This window comes from Hibiscus syriacus, unplaced genomic scaffold (genome assembly GCF_006381635.1).
Source record: "Hibiscus syriacus cultivar Baekdansim isolate YM2019G1 unplaced genomic scaffold, ASM638163v2 tig00111621_pilon, whole genome shotgun sequence".
NCBI classification, from domain to species: domain Eukaryota; kingdom Viridiplantae; phylum Streptophyta; class Magnoliopsida; order Malvales; family Malvaceae; genus Hibiscus; species Hibiscus syriacus.
Window position 1 is genome coordinate 3,402,847 of NW_024063138.1, and position 13,006 is coordinate 3,415,852.

The 13,006-nt window shown below is 35.8% G+C and overlaps 2 pseudogenes; both read left to right on the top strand.

Annotated features, from left to right (window-relative positions):
• Nucleotides 1-1,376: 1,376 nt before the first annotated feature.
• On the top strand, nt 1,377-1,942 carry LOC120165880 (annotated as a pseudogene).
• A 2,830-nt stretch (nt 1,943-4,772) lies between these two features.
• LOC120166080 lies at nt 4,773-5,397 on the top strand (annotated as a pseudogene).
• The last annotated feature ends 7,609 nt before the right edge of the window (nt 5,398-13,006 follow it).

Sequence of the window (13,006 nt, forward strand, 5' to 3'; positions counted from 1 at the left end):
TCAACCTTAAAAGGGGTATGTCATTTAACCAGTATCTGTTTTGGTTAAAACGACGTATTTCGTTTGTGTCAGATTTTGTCAAGCTCGGGGACAACTCTTACTAGGTACAACAATCATGTTTATCACCCACGATAAGTAGCAGATCTGCAACACAAGGTTGTAGCATCAAACAACATGTCCGTAATAAGTTTTTCTCTCACCCCAAAATTATTTCGGGTCACAAAAATGTCATAACCTCTACAAGGGATTGAATTTAACTCTTTTAGAGTTAATCTACGAGATACATGATGTGATTGTAAGTTTTTTCAAGCTTTGAAGTATCAATGCTCCCATGTCATAGCAATTTGCTCATTTTCTCGTCAAGACTATAAGCGTTTTGTGAATCATGTGTACCAACTCTAACAAGTATTCGAGGTATATTAATATGAGTTTCCCCCATAGGTAATGTCAAAGACCCAAATGAGGTTTATACTTGGTTTCCAATTATGCCAGATCCAGACTTATTAAATGAGCTAGATCGTCCAAAATTCACTCGAATTCATTGCGATATGGATATTCGAGAGACGTCAAGACAAAACTTAAGATGTGGCTATTACAGAAATCCCGACCACAATAGGAGAAACTATCAATCTCTTTCATCATCACGTAACCGTTGATCACCACTCATGTAATCATATTTTCTAATGTTTTAACTTATGTTATTTGATTTTCTTTTAGTTTTAATTAATGTGATTTCAACTTGTTTATATTTACAAGATGACCCTTTCGACTATCTATATAATTTTCCAATTAAATGTTTAACGTTTTTTCTTACAATCTACATACAATCAATTTTAACCCTACCCTACTTTAAAACACAAACATTCTAACAAACAATCAATTTTAACCTTAAATTTCTTTAAAACCCTTAAGTCATACAAATATAACACTCTAAATCATTAAAAAAAAACCCTAAAATCGTTTTAACATAAAATCCTAAATCAGACATAGAAAGTATATTTCGTACGACGTGTCATTCAAGGGAGACACATTCTCTAATATACGCCATTCATAAAACTCATGGACTTGACTAAGGCGACTTTCTTGTTATGTGCCTCTTTCTCTCTAGTGAAAAAAATGTGCTAGATCAGAAAATAATTAGAAAAATGTGTTTGATATTTATTTTTTTTAATAGGGTGAGTTTTTGGTCAAATTTCCGTGGGATTAAGTGAACCAAATTGCTGAAAACAGAACACTGAACCTCTTCTCAAAATCTCTATTCCTCTTCCCCCCCCCCCCAAAAAATGGCGATTTCGACGCTCCAAAAACTCACCTCCCAAATCCACCGTCTCCCTCACTCTCCTCCCAAATCCTCACCCGATCCTCCGCCACCTTAACCTCCCCCTCCTTCCTCCTCCAAGAAAGTTGCTGACCGGATCGTCAAGCTCTTCGCCATCGACCCTGAAGGCCAGAAGCGTGAGGTTGTGGGACTAGCGGGCCAGACCTTACTTCGTGCCTTGACTAACTGCGGACTGATCGACCCCGCCTCTCACCGCCTCGAGGAGATCGACGCTTGCTCCGCCGAATGTGAGGTCAACATCGCCCAGGAGTGGCTCGAGAGGCTTCCGCCGCGTACTTACGATGAGGAATATGTGTTGGTGAGGAATTCGAGGGGTCGTATCTTGAACAAGCATTCCAGCTTGGATGTCAGTCGTGCTTACGCCTCAGCTCCAAGGTATGGTCGCGCTGTCCCGAGCAGAAGCCCTGGGATATCCCATAATTATTATAGGGAAAATCAAGATGAATGAGGGAAATTTTAGTGCATTTCTGTTGTTTTTTGGAAGTAATAATAATTTTGCTACTTTGAAATAAACAAATTTATTTCTGATTTGTGCATTGCTACCCAATGTTATTAGGGTGTGTTGGAATCTAAATTCAAGATATTTTATGGTTTTTTATGCTATTTTGCGATTTCTTCATTGTCGTGCTTTATTAAATTGCTAGAAAATTTGGAACCGTATGAGCCAGTTACGAGGTAATTACTGAAAACGGATTCAAATGATTGTGAGATGTTCTTTTTCAAGTATTGATATTAGGTCTCCTATAGATTTCTAGAGCTGTAGCAAGTAAAGAAAGCAGATTGTTTCTTTTGAAGGTGTCTGATTGTTAATTTGAGGTATCAACATTGCGTGATCTTTAATTCTTTTCCAATTTTTTTATGCATAATTGACATAGTCCGATGATTTATGGTGAAGGGAGTGATTTCGTGTACTGCTTAACAATCAATGGTATGAATTTCTTTAGCTAGCACGATGAACACATCAAAGTAATTGCATTGTCATTCACTTGGTAGGGTATCAGATTTCTGAGGAACATACGAATGATCTACTCCATCAAGCAGTTCACCTTATCTTTGATCTAAGCCGTTTGCAATTAATTTAGGCCATATAAATACGGGGAAGAGATGAAACTATCTGATGGGTTCAGATAGTATAGCTTAGAACAAACAAAGTTCTTACATAAGTTGAATTGCTTGATCGTTCCAGTTAAAGTGAAAGATTTTTTAGAGTTGCTTTGGTTAAATTTCTGTTGTCATTTAGTGGGAGTCATTCTTTTCCCTTTTAATGTTATACTTCGTCCCTAAATAAACCTTTTATGCTACATTCGGTAGGAGTGTATTCATCATGTTTTAGTACATAAGTTAGCAACATACTTTCATTTGGTAATTTTAGCCAACCACATGACTTACTTTGAACAAAGAGAAGGAATAAATATTGCTTATTTTGAATAGGTATTATTTTTTACTTGAGTTTTACTCATCTTTCTAATTTCAAGCTTAGTTTGTATTAGTTCTTCTTTATGTTATGGGAAACTATTTTAAAGCTAATAGTAATAATTAAGTTTTCCATGTTATTACCTACTAACCAAACGTGCATTAAACGTTATTACTACTTTGTCTCCAAATTAGACTTAGGTTTTCGAATGTACCTTTCTTCTCAAGTGGACCTTAACATGCATTTCATTACATGTTAGTCATAATCTTCAGTATGTATAATCTGTGTGCTAGCTTGGACTACAATATGGTTCAATCTTATACTAGATAAGAATAATGGAGGAAGAAGAAAATGTTTTCTTAGGAAAAGAAAATGTTTTCTTAGACAAAAATGGTTTGGAATTAGAATGCCTCTCACTCATTCAATAACTTGGTTGCTGCATTTTACGAGAAGTAAAAAGTGTGAAATTTCTGCATATACTTCTGTAGCTCAGCATAATTCAGTTCTAGAAAGCTTTATTACAATAACGAAATCACTGACATGCACTCATTGTACATGATAACCTCGTGTTGTCTCTTATATTCTGTAACTATATTGCTCATTTAGATTGTCGGCTGGGTGATACCACCCCACCACAAGTTAACCCATATGATTTCTGTTGTTCTCATGTTGTGGTCATTAATTCTGCTGGAGATAAATTTACATTAACAGAAGATATAAACCTACAACATTGTCTTCGAGTTGTTTTCTCCTTCAAAATATGGAACAGTGTTACCTTGACCTTGTTTCACCCAACTTATACTGGGTTGGTTGATGTGTACAACACTAGTTGATGCTCTGAATCTTGATATTCTTACTAGTACTTGTGTGCCTGCTGAGCCTTAGTTATAAGAAGTTCAGTCGAGTCACTTTTAGTGTTCGGTAGCTTGAGTTTAATTGAGACAAAACTTAACTAGCCTTACTCGATTAGTCTTGATTCTTGAATCTTCATTGTTTTTCAGTAAAAATATAAACTTAATTTTCTTATACATATTATTTGTTTTGAGTTTGGAATTGAAATTTGTATACTGTAAAAAATTTATGAGAACTTCGATTGGGCTTTGAGACATTTGAAACAGTTACTATTATTATTGTTATTATGTATAATGTCACATTTGGTACTCATACTTTGATAAAATGTTTAATATGATAATTAATGCATGTACTTTTAAAATGTCTAATGTGATACTTGTACTTTTAAAATGTGTAATGTAGTACCCATAAGGACAAAGTATTGAATGTGGTAATTGAACTATCATTCTTTGTATTATTATAGTACTTGTGAATTTTATGGATTGATCTAACACTTATTAAAAATAGGGTGAACAACATAAATCGTCAATGAGTATGAGTAGGTTTAAATAAATGTGAGCTTCAATCATAAACTTAACAATTATTTACCAGGTGATATCACACCGTCTAAATGGTAAATAGTTAACTGTCATGAATATTATTTTAATGCTGTAAATATATTAAATATTTTGTAACATAAAATATGAATACAGATAAAATAATATTCTATTAAGAGGATTGTTTCTAAGAATCATATCATTTTATTATTTAAAAAATAAGACAGTACATGTTTGTAGTTTTTTAAGTTGAATAATTTCATTTTAGAATTTGGATCATCAATTATATCATTATTTTATTTTTTAAGTTGTAATATAATACATTTATTTTATCCTATTTTAAAGAATATTCCGTTAAATTTTAACCGATAACCCGAATTTATTCCACAAAGAATCTAATTTTAGATGTACTAATAACCATTAATTGATTTTCATTCTTTAGTTTGTAATTTGGATGCTTAAAATCCCATTTCATTTCCTCTATTACCAGCTTATTTTCTTTCTGTTCATAGAATTATTTCTCAATCATTTAATCCCTTCGATTTTTCCTTGTTAATAATTAACTCTCCCATCTCTCATTTCTTTACTCTTAACTTGCATTTTCCCCTGTTAAATCAAAATTTATTAGTCGATGGAAGAAGGACCAGACCCGACAGAGCTTCGGCGCATGTTTCAGATGTTCGATAAGAACGGAGACGGCCAGATCACAAAAAAGAGCTTCACGATTCGCTAGTAAATTATTTTTACTCTTAACTTGCATTTTCCCCTGTTAAATCAAAATTTATTAGTCGATGGAAGAAGGACCAGACCCGACAGAGCTTCGGCGCATGTTTCAGATGTTCGATAAGAACGGAGACGGCCAGATCACAAAAAGAGCTTCACGATTCGCTAGTAAATTTGGGAATTTTTATCGAGGATAAAGAATTAAATCAGATGGTGGATAAGATCGATGTGAACGGAGATGGTTTCGTAGACATCGAAGAATTCGGAGCGTTGTATCAGACGATAATGGACGAGAGGGACGAGGAAGAGGACATGAAAGAGGCATTTAACGTGTTCGATCAAACGGAGACGGATTCATCACGGTGGAGGAGTTGAGATCGGTTCTATCATCGTTGGGGTTGAAGCAAGGGAGAACCATCGAAGACTGCAGGAAAATGATAATGAAAGTGGACGTGGATGGAGATGGAATGGTTAATTTCAAGGAATTCAAGCAAATGAAAGGTGGTGGATTTGCAGCATTAAGTTTAAGTTGATAGGTTGGGGGAAAGCAAAATTCTAAGGGCAAATTCACAATGTTTTCTAAATTCTAAGTTAAAAAGGAGTTTGCTAGGAATTCTCTTCTAAAATCTCATTATGACAATTTGCTATGTTTTCTCTATATATTATTATTATTATTATTATTATTATTAATGGTTTCATTTTATAATTTGGTCACAAATTCTTCTATTCAATTTATTTAATTAAATGGTCATGAAACTAATTTTTCTAATCATGACTCAATTCAACCTTCTCTATTGTTCTTATTACCAGGTTAAACCAACCAATTTGGGTAACAAAAATATGATCACAGTATAAGTATGTAGTTATTTTGATTTGGGAATAAATTCAACCAATTGAATTGAAATTAAATAAATCAATTCCATTAGTTATTTTCACCTTTTATTAAATTGAATTTGATTGATTCATATTTAAGTTTTAAAATTATGTAACTAAACCAAAATAATATTATTAAAATCTAATTATAATTATGGTGGTTACACCGTAAAATAGGCATCGAAATTTTATGTACAATATTCTTTCGAAAAAATAACCGATAAAAAAAAGAATTTTTGCTACTGTTTGAAATAAAAGAAAACAAAAGGAATTTTCATAAACAATTTGATTTCCAACATTAATCTTCAATATTTATCTATAGGAATTTTCATAACTCAACAACTTTGATGGTAAAAAAATTATTGTTGTTCTTTGAAGTTTTAGCAGTGGCGGATTTAGGTTTTGCCTAGGTGGCACTCTGAAATCTAAATTTATTATGTTGGTAGTTATTATATTCAAGTTGTCCGCCTTTAAATTTTATTTGTGTCCACCCTATGCGAAATTTATGTTATTAATATATATGTGTCTACAGTCAAAAAAATATTTCTGAATCTACCACTAAGTGCTAGACTCGAGCATCCTGAATGATAAGATGTGAGCGATGCTAAATGAATGATTGAAAATTATATTTAAACATATATTCTCTTATAATTATCAAGATTCAATCTAAAAAAATAGTAATAATTTACATAACACTATTAGACAACGATGGTTGGTTGGTTTTGGACTCTTTGATTAAATCGCCGCGCGTGGGCCGGTATTAAACCGTTCATAGCTTATGAAGGCAAACCCAAAATCTGAGACTAGACAGAGAGTGGAGAAGAGAAATATTGAAATGGCGGGTAGGGTTTTATTTTCAGCTTCAGGAAAGTCCCGTAGACTCAATATTCTTCTCGTTAATTCATTAATTTCCATCCCATAAGTCCCTTCTCAAACCAGGTACCTTTTTTCTCTATTTGTTCTTCTATATGTTTTGTTTGGTGATGGAGATGAATCTCTTCGTTTTTCTTTGGCTATGATCGGTGCCTTGAGAGTTCCTGCTGGCACCGTTTTCCCCAATGCGATAGAGTTATCTCTATGTTCCAGTTTCATTCTGTTTGAATAGCCAATGTGTTAATTCAGTGGAGCAAACGCAGTTTTTATCATAGAAAAGAACTCGGCTTTTGGCAATTTGGATGAGAGCAAGGAACTTTCTGAAAATGAATCCAAAACAGATTTGCTTATGGCTTCAGATTCTGAGCACTTGTCAGATATTTTCGAGACCGAGTCCGACACTGAGACAGAGGAGAGAGATGAACATAGGCTTTTCTTGGATGAATTTGACAAATTTCCAAAATAAAGTGACGGGGAACCTAAGATTTTAAGGAGCACCTACGCCAAATATCTATGGGCTCAAAAGTTCCCACATCATCTGAGGATGTTAAATAACTCAATTTTGATGAGGTAGATCGGATATTTCTTGCTGCTTCACTCCTAAAGAAAAGAGAGATAGGTGGATTTGTGATTAATGTAATCCTCAAAATAGCTTGGTAGATGTTTATTTACTCGTACTTCCTCCGTTGAGGCTTGATTGCATAGAGAGCCCTTATGCATGGGGTAAGTTGCAGTACTTCCTGGGAATCATCTTAGTGATGCTCAAGTTTCCGGTAACTTCTCTATCAAGTATCCATATAACGTCCATGTGCACACATCTTTCTAGCAGACAGAAGGTGTAAAAGTATGTAAAATTGCTCAACCTCAAGTTGCTCTTCGGTATTGCATACCTACGAAGTGTCCGTGTATTAATCTTATCTGGGTTCAGTCAAAGCTCATATCCAACAATATTGTACCAATGCTACTCTGATATGCTTTCGTTCAAGGGTTTTATGAATTTACGAGCTTTAGGTACATTTGCGTGCAAATTCTGCCATTCTTGCTTGACTGCAACTGTAAGCCGGCTTTTATAGGCTCTTTAACTTGCTGCTTATAAGTCTGCCGACTGCAACTGTATGCTGGCTTTCATAGGCCGAAGTGATTGTATGCTGGCTTTCATAAACCCTTTGGCTTCTATATTCTTTAGACTGCAATTGTATGCCGGAGATTATAGGCCCCTCTTCTTGCTTATGACTCTTGACTGCAATAGTTTTCAATACTTCTGAAAGATTGCAAGTATGACAAAATTAATCTCAATATCTTTCTTCAGCGGATTTGCGTTTAAGCCCTTGACACTCCCAAAAGAGCCTTAATGGGCACTTTGCTTGCCTATAGTTCTAGCCAACAAGGGGACATTTGTGTCCAAGTACAATGGATAGACTCAAGATTACAATTGCAACGGTTAAGCTATCTGAGAAATGGTTCAACAGAAGACTAGTTCCAATGTTCACTCTTTTTTACATTTAACACTACAATTCCCAGAAAGGCCTTGCAATTTCTAAACCAAATGCAAGAGAATGACCTAATGAACTTTTTATGCATCAGCGAAATCACCATTGTATATCCAAGCAAGGGTCATAAAGGAATCGTACAATGTATCATACTATTTTTAGGCCTTGCGAGAATAAAAAAAAAACAGAACCTCGATCTCCCAGTATACATCAATCATATGTACAAATATAATATTAGCACCCGAAGTCACAAAGCAGTCACATTAACATGGAGAATCCAATCTCACACACGCCTCGATATAATTCCCACCAGTCGATTAACACAACAAATGGTTGTTTGATCTCATCTTAGTAATCGAGTATAGACCATAGAGAGGAAAGTTTATATCATCAAAACCTCGACACAATTCCATCAATAATATACAAATGACCCGATGACACCATACCAACATACTAAGCATTATGGATATTAGCTATATAACATCATGGTCACATACATAAATGTCCATAGGCCACACATATTAACCATTGTCTAGCAAGACCAAACAAGATAGTTTAACTATACAACATCACTATTAAATTAGTCACTTGAGAACATCTCTTCTGTCATTACTACATAGCTAGTTGTCTCATCTAAAACATTGTACTAAGTGTCGACACATATTTTTCGTCTCTATGGCATTTACATTCGCATTTGTGTTATTATTTATAATATATGGTTTATGTGTATACATATCATATTATTTTTTTTTTATTATTATTTTATAATTACACTTGATTTACAGGTTACAGGCCCAACAGTAATGGCCCAATCCCACATGACCCAAGTGACCAGCTGCCCAAACCAGTATGGATTAGGGTTTGTGTAAACCCTAATCTCTCAACCTTCATCCAGCCGCCAACAATGGTGACCGTTGGATCTAGATGAGATCCAACGGTCCACAGCAAATGGTATCCAAGGGTTGCCCAGAAAACCCTAGCAAGACTCTCGCCCCAGTGCCGCAATACCGGTCGAAGCTCCCTCGCGCAGCACGTCTCCCACATCCGGTTTTCTCGGCATCGTGACCCACATAGAAACCCCAAAACAAAACAACCAAGTCAGAGTCATGGATTGTGACCACAACAAACCGATTTTTACTCGGATTAAAACTCTAAAAATAGCCTAGGTTATCACTATAAAGCCATGTAATTAGAAGCTTTGGGGGGATCACGGGGACTTGAAAAAAGTCATATGAAATATTGAGAGAAATATCAAGCAGTTTCGAAGTCTTTGTAACACTTTCGAAAAGGAAATAAGAAGAAGGTGCATCTTTTACCTCTGTTCATTCGTCTTTCACTGTTGCATGTTGAGTGTTGCTTGAGATTTGTCTTCAAAACCACACAAATAACAAAAAAACGTTTTGGCCGAGGACCAAAGGGGGTTGCTTTCGAAGCTATTTGCTAGATCTACGCGACCCCAAGGCCTGTTTAAAAAAATTAGTTGGATTTTTGTAACCTACGCAAGAAGACCTTTCAAAAAAACAAAAGCTTTTTCATTTTCGCCGCCGAGGACCGCGGCCACGCCGTTCGCGTGGCCGACGAGGCGCATACGGTGGCCGGAGTCTGGGAACTACGGCGGCGTTCATGTGTTCATCAAGAACACATGAACCAAGCAGAGAAAGAAAAAAGAAAGGGGGAGGATTCGGTTTGGAGAAGAGAGAAATGATTATTTGCCAAAATTTTTTGATTTTTATGCTTAAACATCCGCGTGTTTCTAGCTAAATTAGGGTAAACTACTCTTTCGTCCCTCCTTCCTTAAAGGCTCGTTATTGGTCCCAATCCGATTTTAAATTCCTATTTACTTTCAAATTGGACACTTGATTTGCTTTTCGTTTCATCTCAATCCTTATTATATATATATATACATACTAAAATATTTTTTTTTTTGGTGTTTTATTTATTTATGTTATATACAATTTTTCATTATTTCTTATATATACACGTAGATATATTATCGTTCGTACTTCTTTTCGTTTATTTCATTTCATTTCATTTTTTTATATACTAATATCTTGTTTAAACGTATTATCGTTCGTACTTCTTTTCGTTTATTTTCATTTCATTTTGTATTTTTTTATACTAATATCTTGTTTAAACTTATTATATATATATATATGTTTTATATTTTATCTTATTATCCTTACTTTTGTATTACTATAATTATTATTTAATTTTTCTATTATTATTATATATTTTTCCCTCTCTCTCATATTTAGCTATTATATATGAAATTAATATTATTATATGTTTTTTATTAATTTTACTTATACGCTATTATTTGCATTTTTTATATACATATGTACATTTTATTTAATTCTTATCACTTTACATTTGTATATTATTTTATTTCACCTTATTTATGTTTATTTATTTATTTATTCCTTTCCTTTTCCGTTTTATTGGGTCTTATTTTCTTATTTCTTTATTTTTTTTATCTTATCACATGTTGTCATACTTGTCATTTTTTTTCCTTCATGTTCTATATCTCCATGACGATTATGTTACTTTTGGTGTATCATCTATTGTTATTTTGTTTCTTTGTTTCGTTTTCTTTATCTTTCAATTTTAATTCATTTCATCACTTTTCTAATATACGTTCGGCTCCTAAAAGGTTCATTTTCAAGTCAATCAATTGTAAGTAATCGGATCGATATTTTACCTTCCAATTTAAAATTACGATTTTCTTAATTAAAGACAACTGGAGATTACACAGTACCGAAAGGGCAGTTCAAGGGTGCAAACCCTTCCTTGACTGTAACCGACTCCCGAATCCGACACATCTTTGGTAAGACGCAGATCAGGTAAGAAATAAGGTACCCGTCAACCCATTTATTTTTAATAAATGATCGGTGGCGACTCCAATTCACATTTTCCTAAGTCGAAGCCCGATTCCGGGGCCCAACCGAAAGACGGTTGCGACAGCTTGGCGACTCCGCTGGGGACACAGGTAAGTGAGTCAGGCTAAGGTAATTTCCAGTTGTCTTTTTAACGAAAAGGTAAGTTTAAATTTTAAGGTAATATTTCGATCCTTATTACTTATTTTTGATTATATTTTTTCGAGTAATTGGACTGACCGTTTTCTAATGATTTCAGCTTTCCAAACATTTTCATCTAAGGCTCTAAACCCGAGCTCCGAACCCTATTTTAAGTGGGGGTGAAAGCGACGCCTTCGTGTGATTTATTCACCGTGTGGGCCTAGCAAGTAGCCTTCGGGATTCATATACCTTATGTCTTCGTGTGAATTATTCACCGTGCGGGCATAAGGGAATGTGTCCCCTCGAGTTTAACTTAGTCCATACAAGCCTGTGATGGGTTTAGGACTAAGGGTCTGGCAAGCCCAAGGGGCACCGACAAGGAAAACTCGGGTACCGTTTTTTAAAACCTAAACCGGGAGACCATGAAGAATTAGAGCCTACCCCGAAACCACGTTCCAAAACTTAGGATTTTTTACCCTAACCATGTTTTGTTGCGTTTTTTTTTTTCCTTCCGTCATTTTTTATTTTATTCTTATTTTACTAACGTTTTTGCCTTTGTGTTTGTTTCTAGCATTTGCATCATTACAAGAGGCTATTGATCCCTAAAAAGCGTTTGTTATACACAAAATAATTCGAATTAATGGACAAAGGTGTTGTAATACAAGAGATTGAAAACGCTGAGGCACGACTATGGTCCGAGAAGGCTCAGAAGGAGAAGGGAGACAGTCTTCAGGGAAACTATGTGTCAGAACTGGTTAGTTATACAGCTGTCAGCCTGAAACAGAATAATGTCCAAGAGCTGCGAAACATTTGGGACAGTTGGAAGAATGACAGAAAGCAGAAGTTCAGCCAACGATATGGTGATATCGCCCTCTTGCTCCATGTCAAGACTGATGAGCCCTTGCTCCGAGCATTAATTCAATTCTGGAACCCGGATAGTTTTTTCACCTTTAACCAGGAAGACATGGTGCCTACTATCGAAAGTATACTACTCTATTGCACTGCGAAGCATCAAACTAGAGAGGGCATATATTAAACATATCAAGAGTCAGCCCTTCAAGAACGGACTGGCCAAGATTGCAGGGGTTGATGAAAAGTGGGTGACTGATCGACTCCGGCACAAGGTAGCGGGGAAGGAATCGAGTGGATCCATATAAAGCAACTAATGAAAACCACTGAGTGGAAGACTATAGACCTTTTGCACTGGGTCTGTACGGTTTAATCATATTTCCGAAGGCTTTGGGGTGCATTGACGCTGCCGTGGTGGAATTATTTGAGCAACTTTCTAAACGAGTTAACCCAGCACCAGCCATCTTGGCTGAGACCTTTCGATCGCTCAACCATTGCCGAAGAACTGGCGAGGAAGATTCACCGGGTGCATTCAGCTCCTTCAGGTCTGGATTCACAGCCACTTCTGGAAGACTGACGGGGTTGCCTACCGCCGTTTCAGCACACCACCTATTCACCTCTATGAATTTATTACCTTAAAATGGCATGAAGGCGCTTCAAAAGAAATGGATGAAGGTCTTTACGCATCTTCAAGACCGAGATATTGTCTGGAGAGCCCCTTGGTTATTCCTCAGTGATGTTCTTTTCGGTGTGGTGACTCCGACATGTGACCTTACTTGGACTTTGGGGAGCAGTCGGGTAGCTCCGCTATTAGCACTTAGACAGTATGGAGCACGTCAGTTTGTCCCAGCAACATGCGGTTTTAGCTAGGTCAGAGTTTGAGTATCACGGCGACAGCTATAAGAAGATATCAAAGAAGCAGCCGATTCATGGAGGAAAGTATTCCGAATGGATGTTGTAGCTGCCAGAAGCATGCTCACTCCAGATTATATGGTGGCGAAAATTGAGAAAGAATGACAATATCCCCGGTGCCAGACTGTGAT